The 12,002-nt window shown below is 35.0% G+C and overlaps 2 long non-coding RNA genes across 2 annotated transcripts; one reads left to right on the top strand and one right to left on the bottom strand.

The window, feature by feature from the left end:
• Positions 1 to 542: 542 nt before the first annotated feature.
• Positions 543 to 5,679, top strand: LOC113060806 (uncharacterized). Its single transcript, XR_003278296.1, has 5 exons — positions 543 to 607; positions 3,470 to 3,706; positions 4,065 to 4,197; positions 4,556 to 4,675; positions 5,236 to 5,679. It is a non-coding gene; the product is annotated as an uncharacterized LOC113060806 (long non-coding RNA).
• Positions 5,680 to 9,057: 3,378 nt separating this feature from the next.
• LOC113060351 (uncharacterized) lies at positions 9,058 to 10,570 on the bottom strand. The gene is made up of 4 exons (XR_003278234.1): positions 10,231 to 10,570; positions 9,943 to 10,048; positions 9,333 to 9,619; positions 9,058 to 9,148 (listed from the first exon to the last, which is right to left on the bottom strand). It is a non-coding gene; the product is annotated as an uncharacterized LOC113060351 (long non-coding RNA).
• Positions 10,571 to 12,002: the final 1,432 nt, after the last annotated feature.

Genomic DNA, 12,002 nt, shown 5'->3' with positions numbered 1-12,002 from the left:
AAATCATTAAAATATGATGATTTATTATTAGAATTAATAATAGTTGTGATGCCAAATATTATTTTGGAATCTGCGATACCTTTTTCAGGATTCTTCGATGTATAATTTTTTTTTTAAAGAACAGCGTTTATTCAAAATATAAATCTCTTCTTACAATATTAATCTTTGATTCACTTCTTATCAATTTAATACATTCTAAAAGAGTTATAAACTTTTGAACTCTAGTGTTTATTGTTAGAAAAGACTTCTATTTTAAATAAATGCTCTTCTTTTTAACATTTCATTCATCAAATAATCCTGAAAGAAGTATCACAGTTCAGCAGCACAACTCTGATAATAAATCAGTAATGGCACCCGATTCGAACGTTATCACTCGATTGAATGGGGCGTTATCAGCAGTTATCAGCCCATAGCTATGGGCCAGGAGGGGCCTCCTGTGCCTACTAGTAGGCTCAGAAGGCCGTGATCATCCATCCAAATGGTTGATCACCCACAAATATACAAGAGAAGACTCCAGATCCAATCCCAGAATTCCTGCTCACCGGTAATCGGAAGTCTACTGGACGAATGCGGGAACGTTGCGATATTTCCTGCTTAATATTTTCAGGTAAGACTATTAAAATTATAAAAATGAGCATTTAAACTGTAATGGAAAACAATACATACACTCGTATTGCGTGTCATGATTGTTGACATGAGATAACCGTATTGCGATGTATCTGCAAACGTTATCGCTAGACAATATTACGTTATTAGCCTGTCGTTACGTTAACGTTGCATGCTTTATTATGTGAGCATTAATGTTGCTAATATGAGTGTGTATTTACGCCTGAAGCTAATGGGGGAATTAAGTTTCTAGTTAAACTGTCAAAATTACTTTTTACACTCTATTGTGTATGCTCGATAAGGCCTCACTGAAGCCGGATCATTGGACTAATGTAACCCATATTGACTTGAGGGAAATATTAAACACAAGATGTATTTTACGGCTGTTTGGAAACCTTGGGATCTTGACTAGAGTGTAAAATAAAGTTCTGTGGGTTTGGATCTATCTATCTGTCTGTCTGTCTGTCTGTCTGTCTCTTTCTCTCTATACTAGCTAGCTAGCTGTGTATATATTTATATAATTTATCTAATATATATATATATATATATATATATATATATATATATATATATATATATATATATATGGGTGGGTGACGTGACATGGCAGTTTTGCTGTCTTCAGTGTCAAACATGTATGAATGCAAAATATATTTGCCAAAAACCTTCTCAATATTTTGCAGAACATTATGCTTTATGTGAACATATTCAACATTAAAACAGTTCATAACTAATTTTTTCAGAATTTTCAACCAAACATAACAAAACTCATATGCTGTGACTGTCCGGCACTTGTTTCTCAAAGTGAGAACTTGAATAAAACAAAAACAAAAAAATGCAAAAATTCTCAAAAAAATACAGAAAAATAATACAGATGTCTATTTGTGAGCCTACTCTTTTCAAAGTCCAAGCATAATGTTTTGAGTCAGTTCTAATCAAAAAGATTTTGTCACACAAATCAAATTCATATGGTGTGACACTATTTTGGGATATTTGAACGGGCAACTGTTTTGACACCCTTGGGAAGGAGAGGACCTTCTTCAGCAATGTTGTACAGAACTAGCAGTGTATTTCTACTGTTCAACCTGAGGTGAGTCATCATTTTTATTTTTACAATAAATCAGATCTTGTTGGCACTCTGACAAAAGTCCCACTTCCAGATGTCTTTTGGTGTGACACATTTTTTTATAAAAATGCAAAAGAAATGTTATTATTTTGTCATAATTATATGTAAATCTATGCTGCTTTGTTATAGCTAGCATGTTGTTAGTATGCTAATGTGTAGCTACAAGACTCAAGGTTGTGCTAAGTGCAGAAAACATCATATGGTGTGACATGTCTGCCTGTCACGCCATATGATTTGATTGTCACACCATATGATCTGAATTGTAATTCCCTGCATATATAACAATAAATAACAAAGTACAATGTATGTTTTGTCCTTTTAAACATTTATTTGGGTCAATCATCACATAAAAGCTTTAATTATCCACCATCGATTGTGTTTAGTTTAGTTTTATTTGGTGATACAGATTTCTAGTTCATCAGACAGACATAGCAGATCCCTTCAAAGAAACCTTAGAATGCTGTTTAAGTCTAAACAATGTTGTCTTCATCTCAAACCATACATTTCCTTTTCTTTTGTCAACTTGAGGCAGATAATGATGACAAGTGCAGAGAGGACAAAGAGATACAGGGAGAGGTTTGCTACTCTCTCCAAATTTGACTGGCTTATGACTGGCTTATGTACAATGGAGTCTAGATGAACTGATTTATTTGTGGATCCACTCAGCTACGTTGTATGTTCACTGTTCATATGATATAAAAAAATTGGTTGTTTTACTTATTTTAATACATATTGCAGACCAGTTTTGAATTGAAATGAAATTTGATACACAAACATATGTTCATATGGTTCATACAATATTAAAACAATGTTTGTTTTATTGTTAAATATCAAATAAATAAATAAAATTTGAATATTGCCTTGCAGCATTTAAGAGTGGTTAAATATTTCCTGCCATATGAGTGATCAGTACTCACCAATAAGTAGGATAATACATGGTTTGCATTGACACATGGCGACATTATCATATGGTGTGACACTATATCATTTGGTGTGACATTCCAAATTGTGAAAATAACATACCTTTATTAATGATAAAACCTGAAAATGTTCATGGAATACATAGAAAATAGTATCAGCAAGAGTCACAAATATTTTTATAATTTTCTAGCAAGGTTTGTCACAATAAATAAAAAATATGTTGAAAGACCGACGGCATAGGTCTCACATTGAGCAATGTTTTAGAAAATAATACACAAATTTAATTAATTTTCACAAAACTATAATGGATCACAGTTTAGTTATGATAAATGACTTTGATAAAGTGAGTAACTTAAGAAAGGTATAATCCATTTTCAGTTTATATACAATTATTTTCATGTCACACCATATGATTATTGTAAGCACTAATACAACAAATTGTCACATAAATTCTGATTCCAATTGAAAATTTTGAAACAACATATGTTTCTATAAAGATGAGAGTTAGTAGAACAAAAGTCAACCATTTTTATGCCTGTTATTTGAAATTTTTGAAAAAAACACTTTTTTATGGTACATATGTCACTGACCCATATATATATATAAAATATATTTAGCTGTCTGTCTGTGTCTATCTGTCTGTCTCTCTCTTTCTCTCTCACTCTCTCTAAAGCTTGCTAGCTGTGTATGTATATATCTATCTATCTATCTTGAACTTGAACTTGAACTTGAAAAATAAAACCCAAAGGTCTGTCTGTCTGCCTGCCTGTGTTACATTAATGTCTCTTTAACTAACTTTTTTGTCTCCCTTTACAGCATACATCTCCAGCTGGTTGCAAGGACTTCTGTGGCAAGTTTGTTTTATTACTTCCATGCTCTATGTCTTTGTTGAACTATCCAAAATTTGGTTTTGGGCTGTTTAGAATTTATTGTTCACAAATCTGTCTTGTGCAAGTTTCTCTCTGTTTATGTTTTAGGTTGAAGATGGCCCAGAGAGGTTAGCCTTACAGTTGCTGATCTAGAAGCATTAGGCAAGAGTGTCTGAGAACGATGGTATGATCTGCAACACTGTCTTTTTTTTTATTACTGATTTATTACTGACTATCTATTTCTTTCTTTGTTGTTATTCAACAAGAGAGAACTCCCATTAATGGGAATCAAAAGGAAACCCTGAAATCATTTTTTAAGGCTGGAATGACATGAGTTGTTTCAGAATTAATACCAAGAGCTGCATCAGCTCTACTGGTTTGGACACCAGTGTCGTAGAAATAAGGTTTACTTTTGTGCCACACTAACAAACATCATGTCAAATAAATAAATCATTCTGCTGCACTGCTTGTATAAATGAAGTGTTTTGTTAACATTCGGTTTAATTGGTGTAATACCCTTTTGCTATTTTTTTGTTTTTCAGAACTGGATAGGTAATTACAAAAGATCACAAATGACTAATGCTTCGTCTGAGCCCCGGCCATCAAAGGCCAAAGTTCACATTAGAGAGCTGTCGGATTACAATCTTTTTTATAGGGACATATTCAAAAACAAAGGTGAGAAACAAAATTTAAAGACTTAAAAAGTTTAAAAGTTTTATTTTTTTATACTAAATTGTTTCTTTTCATACATGGTGGCCTTGTTGACATAAGGTTTATGAGGGTCATGAAGCGTCATGAAACAGATTTTTCATGATAGTATTTGGGAAGTAATTCACTCACACAAATTGCATTCATCAGTTTAAGAATGCTGAGTGTATTGAAAAGAATCATCAGGTCATCTACTTTACATGTTATCTTGTTTTTACAGAGTTGTTACAGATAAATGGTTTTCACAACCCAAGTACTGATTGTCGTTGTATGAATTTACTTTAAAAAGGAGATGCTGACTCTAATGCGTTAAGTTTTTCCTCAGGCACAATGAATGATATTAAGGGCAGGTGCGCCACATTGGGGGAAGATGCAAAGCAGAAATACATTCAAGCGGCAGCAGCACTGAGGGCACATGGGCAGTCACAGGACACTAAACCCTGAGGTGAGGGATGCCCGAATTAAAATGCACTTAAAGAAGCTGAAGTTAGGGGTTCATTTGCTAAGCATTAGTGGTATTCTTAAAGTATTAGATGGAAGGATGATCAACAGCAATTGTGGTGTGAGCAAGAAATTGTGTTAGACAACCGGATTGTTTATCTCTTTTATTATAATTTCAAATGAGTTTGTTACAAAAAAATATTCCAGCTGATTTTTGTTTACAAGGCTATCAACATCAAATATTCTCACATTGAAGAAATTGTCAAAGACTCATACCACCATATCAAACTTGAAGCAGCTGAAGAAAAAAGTGGTCATGAGGTTTGTTAAATTAAAATGTAGTTACCCCTCTGTTTCAGGTTTGATTTACATCCATTTCTGAAACGAAAAACCCAGAGTTTTCCTAAAGATCTGAGATGAATTGATGTACAATACCCACATATTCCTTTGGCAACAGTTAAAAATGAACAAGCTGCCTTTGAGATGTTGCTTTAAATATAGTGATGAGTATGATTTAAACTAACTGGCTTGACTTTCAAAATATTTGTGTTTTTTCTTTGGTAGATGGAGGCAATTTGTGCTGTGTCTGCCGCGTCCATTTTGATGATAAGAAGAAGAATGCAAGAAAGAAGTGGCGCTCATGGTCTCAGTGCACAGTGTGCCAATCATGGTCACACACAGGACGTGGCTTTAAAAAGAACATGTGCGTTCACTGCCAATGTGAAGACACCATGCTAACACCCTGAAGATGTATCTTGTTCCTTGTTTGAGTTGTTTTTACTGTGTTGACGGCCCCCAACCCATCCATACAAACACACACACACAATACATACATATGCTGCAAATTCATTGTAATGACCACACTTCACACGTAAGAAGAAAATTGTGATCTTTTTGTTATTTTCATTCACCCCATTTTTATTTATGATTGTTGTTTGTTGGCACCATCAATGTGTTCTCCTTTATACAGGACTTATGTGGGGACCAATAAAGTTATATTGTACTGAATTGAGTCTACATGTTTATATATATATATATATATATATATATATATATATATATATATATATATATATATATATATATACACCTGTTTCATCATTGGTTCAGTAGGGCTGGGTTTTAGCAAGGACCTCACCATAATATTCACAACAGTGGGTCAGAGTATGATTTCATGTTATGATTAGATGCTTCACATAACTTTATATTTTTCACAGTTTTGCTGTCAGTAGGAGATGCTTGGCAAAAAATATATTGAAAAGATGGTTAGTGGTACTTGTAGAAACTTTGGTATACAGCTGAACACTACAATTTATTTATTTTAAATTTAAATGGTTTCTATGGCATTGCTTACTTCCACTCTGAAGTATTTTCTTCACAATTACTGTTACGCTTTTATTTTAATGATAAACATTTAAGAGAAAATGTGAAGGGTATCATTTTATCTGTGTTAAGGATATCAATTGTTTCTCTTTGGATTCAGATAAATAAAGTTTATTGTCAGTTTATGTGAGGGAGGACTGGTGTGTTCCACTTTTGTTTGCAGTTGTCTGCCGTGGGTAGACTACATTTCATTCAAAGTGCTGTCGGTCAATTATATTTATATATATATATATAATTAATTATACATTTTAAATCTGATTAGTTTATCTGGTTTGCAAATTAGGGTTGTAAAATTATATATTTACTGAACATATAAAATATCTAGTATAGCCAAACTATTAATTACATTGCATCTAGATGAATGCAAAGAAATTAATTGACAAGCTTTCAAACATGCTTTTTAAATGACACATGAGTTTTGGTAACATGGACAGAGAAAACATTTAATGATCTTCTGCTCAGAAACCTTGTAAAAACTTTAACTTTTACCAGCAATCTTCAAATTATCTTTTTTTATGTTCAACATAAGAAAGCAACTCATACACGTTTGGAATGACATGAGGGTTAGTAAATGATGACAGAATTTTCATTTTTGGGGGAACCATCCCATAATTAGATTTGCCACATGTGAACCAAACAGAAATGCAAAATGAGTCTCTCTGTGTCTGTGTGTGTGTGTGTGTGCGGACAGGGTATTTGTCATGTCGTGGGTTCATAAATCTGTTTACAAAGTCAGAAACAAACAAACAAGCAAATAGCTTCTTTTTATATAGGCTATGGCTATTGAGCCTTCAAATAGCTCTCTGAAACTACACCCGAGATGGCTTGTGCATGTGAAATGAGAAAATTAAAACTTTGTCGTAGAGCTAAACCACATACATTGTTAGAAAGGTCTTGACCTGGAGAGTAACATATGTAAGTATGAAGATTCTACATGGCTCCTGTTTTGAAATACTGACCTTTGAAACATCACCTTGGTGCATATTTGAAGGCTTATAATAAAGCAATAAAAAGGGCTACACACATGGGACTAACTGTTATAGAGAGCTCTTGTCCTCATTTAAGATGTGAATATAGTCAACAGCTTGGGATATTGTCAAATCTGGTTAAAAGTAATTTGAACCCATTTAAAATGTAGACATTTAAAATCTGATTACATAGATATGTTTACAATCCGCCTAAACTCCACACTGTACTCTCAACTCACTATTTGCAATATCCAATTCTAAGAAATACACGAATTTTTTTAAAACTACAATTCCCTATAGCTACTCAGTGCAGCTTGATACAAATCAAGCACTGCAGTTGTAGTATCTGGTTTGCAAATTAGGGTTGGAAATAGGGTTGTAAAAAGATATATCTACTGAATATATCAAATATCTAGTACAACCAATCTATTAATTACACTGCATCTAGATGATTTACGTTAAGAAAATCTAAATATATTTGTTTATTTAAGACTTTTTAGCCGAAATGTAGAACGCGCAAACCCCGCCCACAACACAATGCACTTGTAACCTTCTGCTACCAAAAATGTATTTCTCTGAATCGAAGGAGAAATGTGCAAAAGTTATATTAACATATCTTATTGTTGAGTTATCTGTTTGTTGTTGTTTTTTCGTGGACAAATGTTGAATTCATCATTTTAAAAAAAGTGTCTTGTGAATAAAATACTTTTGGGCGGAAGTACGTTATACAAGCCACGTGGTTTCAGCGATAGCAGCGTAACCACCATGGCAACGAACAAACTAAATGTAATATACATTCAATGAAAGAAGAAAGTGAAAATAAAACGAAAACAGCCAATGGGAAAAAAGAGAAAAAATGTGTTAAATTACATAGGCTTGGATCTGGAGAATTTCAAGCCAATAACAGTTATGTAGGAACATACTGAATGTGGCACACTGTCACATACGGATTATGACTGTAAATTCATTGTATGTTATTTATTAAGTAAATTACTTTTCATTGACTTTAAATGTGCTGTGAATAAGTGCAGAGCACCATGGCTAAAACATGGCTGTAACTCGTAGATTCAATACACCTCTCCCTTTTATTTTATGTTTTTACAACTTAAAGTTGCTTCAGAGGATTCAAGATCCAATAATTTATTTTCATTTCAACTCAGTCAAAGGGGATTTTGATGGTGAGCTCACAAAAAACAAAACACCTCCCACACATTGACCACATTTGTACATCACAGTAAATAACACATTACATTATGGTAAACACATTTTTTTTTTAGATTAGATTAGATTCAACTTTATTGTCATTATGCAGAGTACAGTACAGAGCTAATGAAATGCAGTTAGCATCTAACCAGAAGTGCAAGAATACAGTGTTTTATATACATAAAAGTGCAGATTAAGTAAAGCTATGATATACAGAATGTACAGTGGAGTTGCTATATACAATATTGATCAGAGTATATACAGAATATAAATATGAATGCAATGTAGGGATTGTATGTACATTATGAACAGAGCAATGAAGGATTATATATATGTTATGAACAGCAGGAACGTGAGAACAGTGGTAATAAATACAGTTGGATGAGTGTGCAAAAATATTGTTGAACAATGTATTCTATGCAAAATAACAGTAGTGCAATATTTTTTATATAAATATTTTACTCTGCTTGTACAGTTACACTTATAGAGAGTTTATTTTTTAATTTTGTACTCATACAGACAGACTAGTGGGGATATGTATGCTTAAATACAGTGCCTTTAAAATAGATCAGACCTGGTAAAACAACATGTCTGCACAAGTAATGCAGTAAAGTAATTATATTATATTATATTATAATACCTTGAATGAGAGCAGCTTACTGCAGTCCTAAAGATTTAAGGAAAACATAGATTTATGAGAGGAATAGGGATCTTTTTTCACAAGTTTAATTAATATTTCATGGACTCGAATGAAATTCTGCAACAATGATTAACCTCGAGGCTTTGAGCTGTCAAGATGTGATAGCAGGTATTCCTCTAAGCATGCTGGTTCCGTGTAATGGATCAACCGCACTTGTACCAGAGCTTTGATTCCTCACAAGGCCAAAGTTAGCATCCAATGTGACAATCATATCTCCATCCGCCTGGAAAACAAACACTTACAGTAACACTGGTTTTGTACCCGCACCAGGTTTATACATTTATACTATTACTATTCTATTACAATACTACATACACAAATTAACTTTTAAGTTTGATATTAATTCAGATTTTATTTCTATGCCATTAATTTAATCAAACAAGAACCACGCTAGAATTATAACCAACCTTTGGACATGCTGGGCATATGGTTCCATCATTTAATTGTGTGCAAATATCAACCAAACTTCTTTGTCGGAAGTGGTGATGCCTAAAATGGGATATGGGGTGTTGCTAAAAACCCTCAACAGAAACCTGACACTCCAGTGACAGAGAAACAGAAAGCTCTAGCAGAGGGATGGAGAAGGATGTCTGTCTGGGGCTTTTGGCTGTTGCTGGTCAGAGCCCATATCTCAGCAGAGTACAGGTTTCTGGTTCACACGCACACATGGTGACTGTAACGGTGCAGAGCCGTCCTGCCAAATATAAAGAGGAAAATAACATAAAAACATAACCTAGTACTACTATAGACTACCATATCAGTATAAATTAAATTAAATGTATGAATTTAGCAGACGCTTTTATCCAAAGCGACTTACGGTGGATTCAGGCTATACATTTTTACCTATCATGATAGTATATAAACTATAACTATCATGACTTTTTTTTTTTTTATTGCATCACAAATTTGATTAATTCCTTAAAGGAAATCATTACTCCACATGTAATAGGATTGAATTCCTTAACCTGTCAATAAAATTAAATATATTAAGATTTTGTATCAGGTAAAATGACAAACCTGTGCTGACAATGATCTTCATGTCCTTTGTGTACACAGCATGGGTGCCATGGGCTTCAGGTAAATATGAGAATAACCCCAGGGAGGATGGCTCATAGTAAACATTCTGTAAGAAAGATGGATAGCTCTAATGTTCTTAAAACAACAAACTTGTGACACTAACAGTTGATACTGCATAGTGCTAAAACAATTTGAAGTATCTAATGAATCTGTTGACATTACTGTGAGTTTGCTGTCTGTATGCAAGTATAGCAATAGCAATGTAAGACTGTATGCTACTGTTCTTACATTCCACTTTTCAGGAAGATGCAGTAAATTTCTGTGAATCCTCTTCAGGCAAACCTCACAAAACACTGCAGTGGAGCTGCACTCAATGCACCTATAATCAGCATGTTCTCGGCAGACAGCACACTGGGTAGTGATCGGTGCTGAACATTCAAACGTCACCTTAAGCATCTCATCCTTGACTGCATCCCAGGCATGAAGCTCTCTCTTCTTTGCCTTACTGTATGCACTCTCAGAACAGCTTGGTGTCGCATCATCAGGTTCAGCAGGTTGAGATGTAATAGAAGGGTCTGAAGGGTGGGTCTGTTTGTAGCTGGGCTGGGGAAGACCTTAACTGAGGTAAGAAAACGAGCAACATAGAAGGACAGCAGCCTGTGAGTGTTTTGTCTTGTTTTCTCATCAGACTAGTGTGTGATCATCATTGCTAGGAAAGGTTTTTGGTTTAAATTGTGTGTGTCTTACCCTGGTTAAATACGTGCTGAAAGTGGCGCTTGGTTTAGCGTTTGCCTATCGCGGGACTGCCTGGTTTCGATCTGCTAAATAGTGAGGCGTGGCCAAAGCCAGTGAAAGCACTTAATTAGCTGTTTGTAAAACACTTGTCAGAAGAAACAGTCGAGCAACATAGAAGGACAGCAGCCTGTGAGTGTTTTGTCTTGTTTTCTCATCAGACTAGTGTGTGATCATCATTGCTAGGAAAGGTTTTTGGTTTAAATTGTGTGTGTCTTACCCTGGTTAAATACGTGCTGAAAGTGGCGCTTGGTTTAGCGTTTGCCTATCGCGGGACTGCCTGGTTTCGATCTGCTAAATAGTGAGGCGTGGCCAAAGCCAGTGAAAGCACTTAATTAGCTGTTTGTAAAACACTTGTCAGAAGAAACAGTCGAGCAACATAGAAGGACAGCAGCCTGTGAGTGTTTTGTCTTGTTTTCTCATCAGACTAGTGTGTGATCATCATTGCTAGGAAAGGTTTTTGGTTTAAATTGTGTGTGTCTTACCCTGGTTAAATACGTGCTGAAAGTGGCGCTTGGTTTAGCGTTTGCCTATCGCGGGACTGCCTGGTTTCGATCTGCTAAATAGTGAGGCGTGGCCAAAGCCAGTGAAAGCACTTAATTAGCTGTTTGTAAAACACTTGTCAGAAGAAACAGTCGAGCAACATAGAAGGACAGCAGCCTGTGAGTGTTTTGTCTTGTTTTCTCATCAGACTAGTGTGTGATCATCATTGCTAGGAAAGGTTTTTGGTTTAAATTGTGTGTGTCTTACCCTGGTTAAATACGTGCTGAAAGTGGCGCTTGGTTTAGCGTTTGCCTATCGCGGGACTGCCTGGTTTCGATCTGCTAAATAGTGAGGCGTGGCCAAAGCCAGTGAAAGCACTTAATTAGCTGTTTGTAAAACACTTGTCAGAAGAAACAGTCGAGCAACATAGAAGGACAGCAGCCTGTGAGTGTTTTGTCTTGTTTTCTCATCAGACTAGTGTGTGATCATCATTGCTAGGAAAGGTTTTGGTTTAAATTGTGTGTGTCTTACCCTGGTTAAATACGTGCTGAAAGTGGCGCTTGGTTTAGCGTTTGCCTATCGCGGGACTGCCTGGTTTCGATCTGCTAAATAGTGAGGCGTGGCCAAAGCCAGTGAAAGCACTTAATTAGCTGTTTGTAAAACACTTGTCAGAAGAAACAGTCGAGCAACATAGAAGGACAGCAGCCTGTGAGTGTTTTGTCTTGTTTTCTCATCAGACTAGTGTGTGATCATCATTGCTAGGAAAGGTTTTTGGTTTAAATTGT

This window comes from Carassius auratus, chromosome 42, assembly GCF_003368295.1.
Source record: "Carassius auratus strain Wakin chromosome 42, ASM336829v1, whole genome shotgun sequence".
NCBI classification, from domain to species: domain Eukaryota; kingdom Metazoa; phylum Chordata; class Actinopteri; order Cypriniformes; family Cyprinidae; genus Carassius; species Carassius auratus.
Note: the sequence above shows the minus strand (reverse complement) of the source record. Positions and strands in the feature narration are given on the sequence as shown.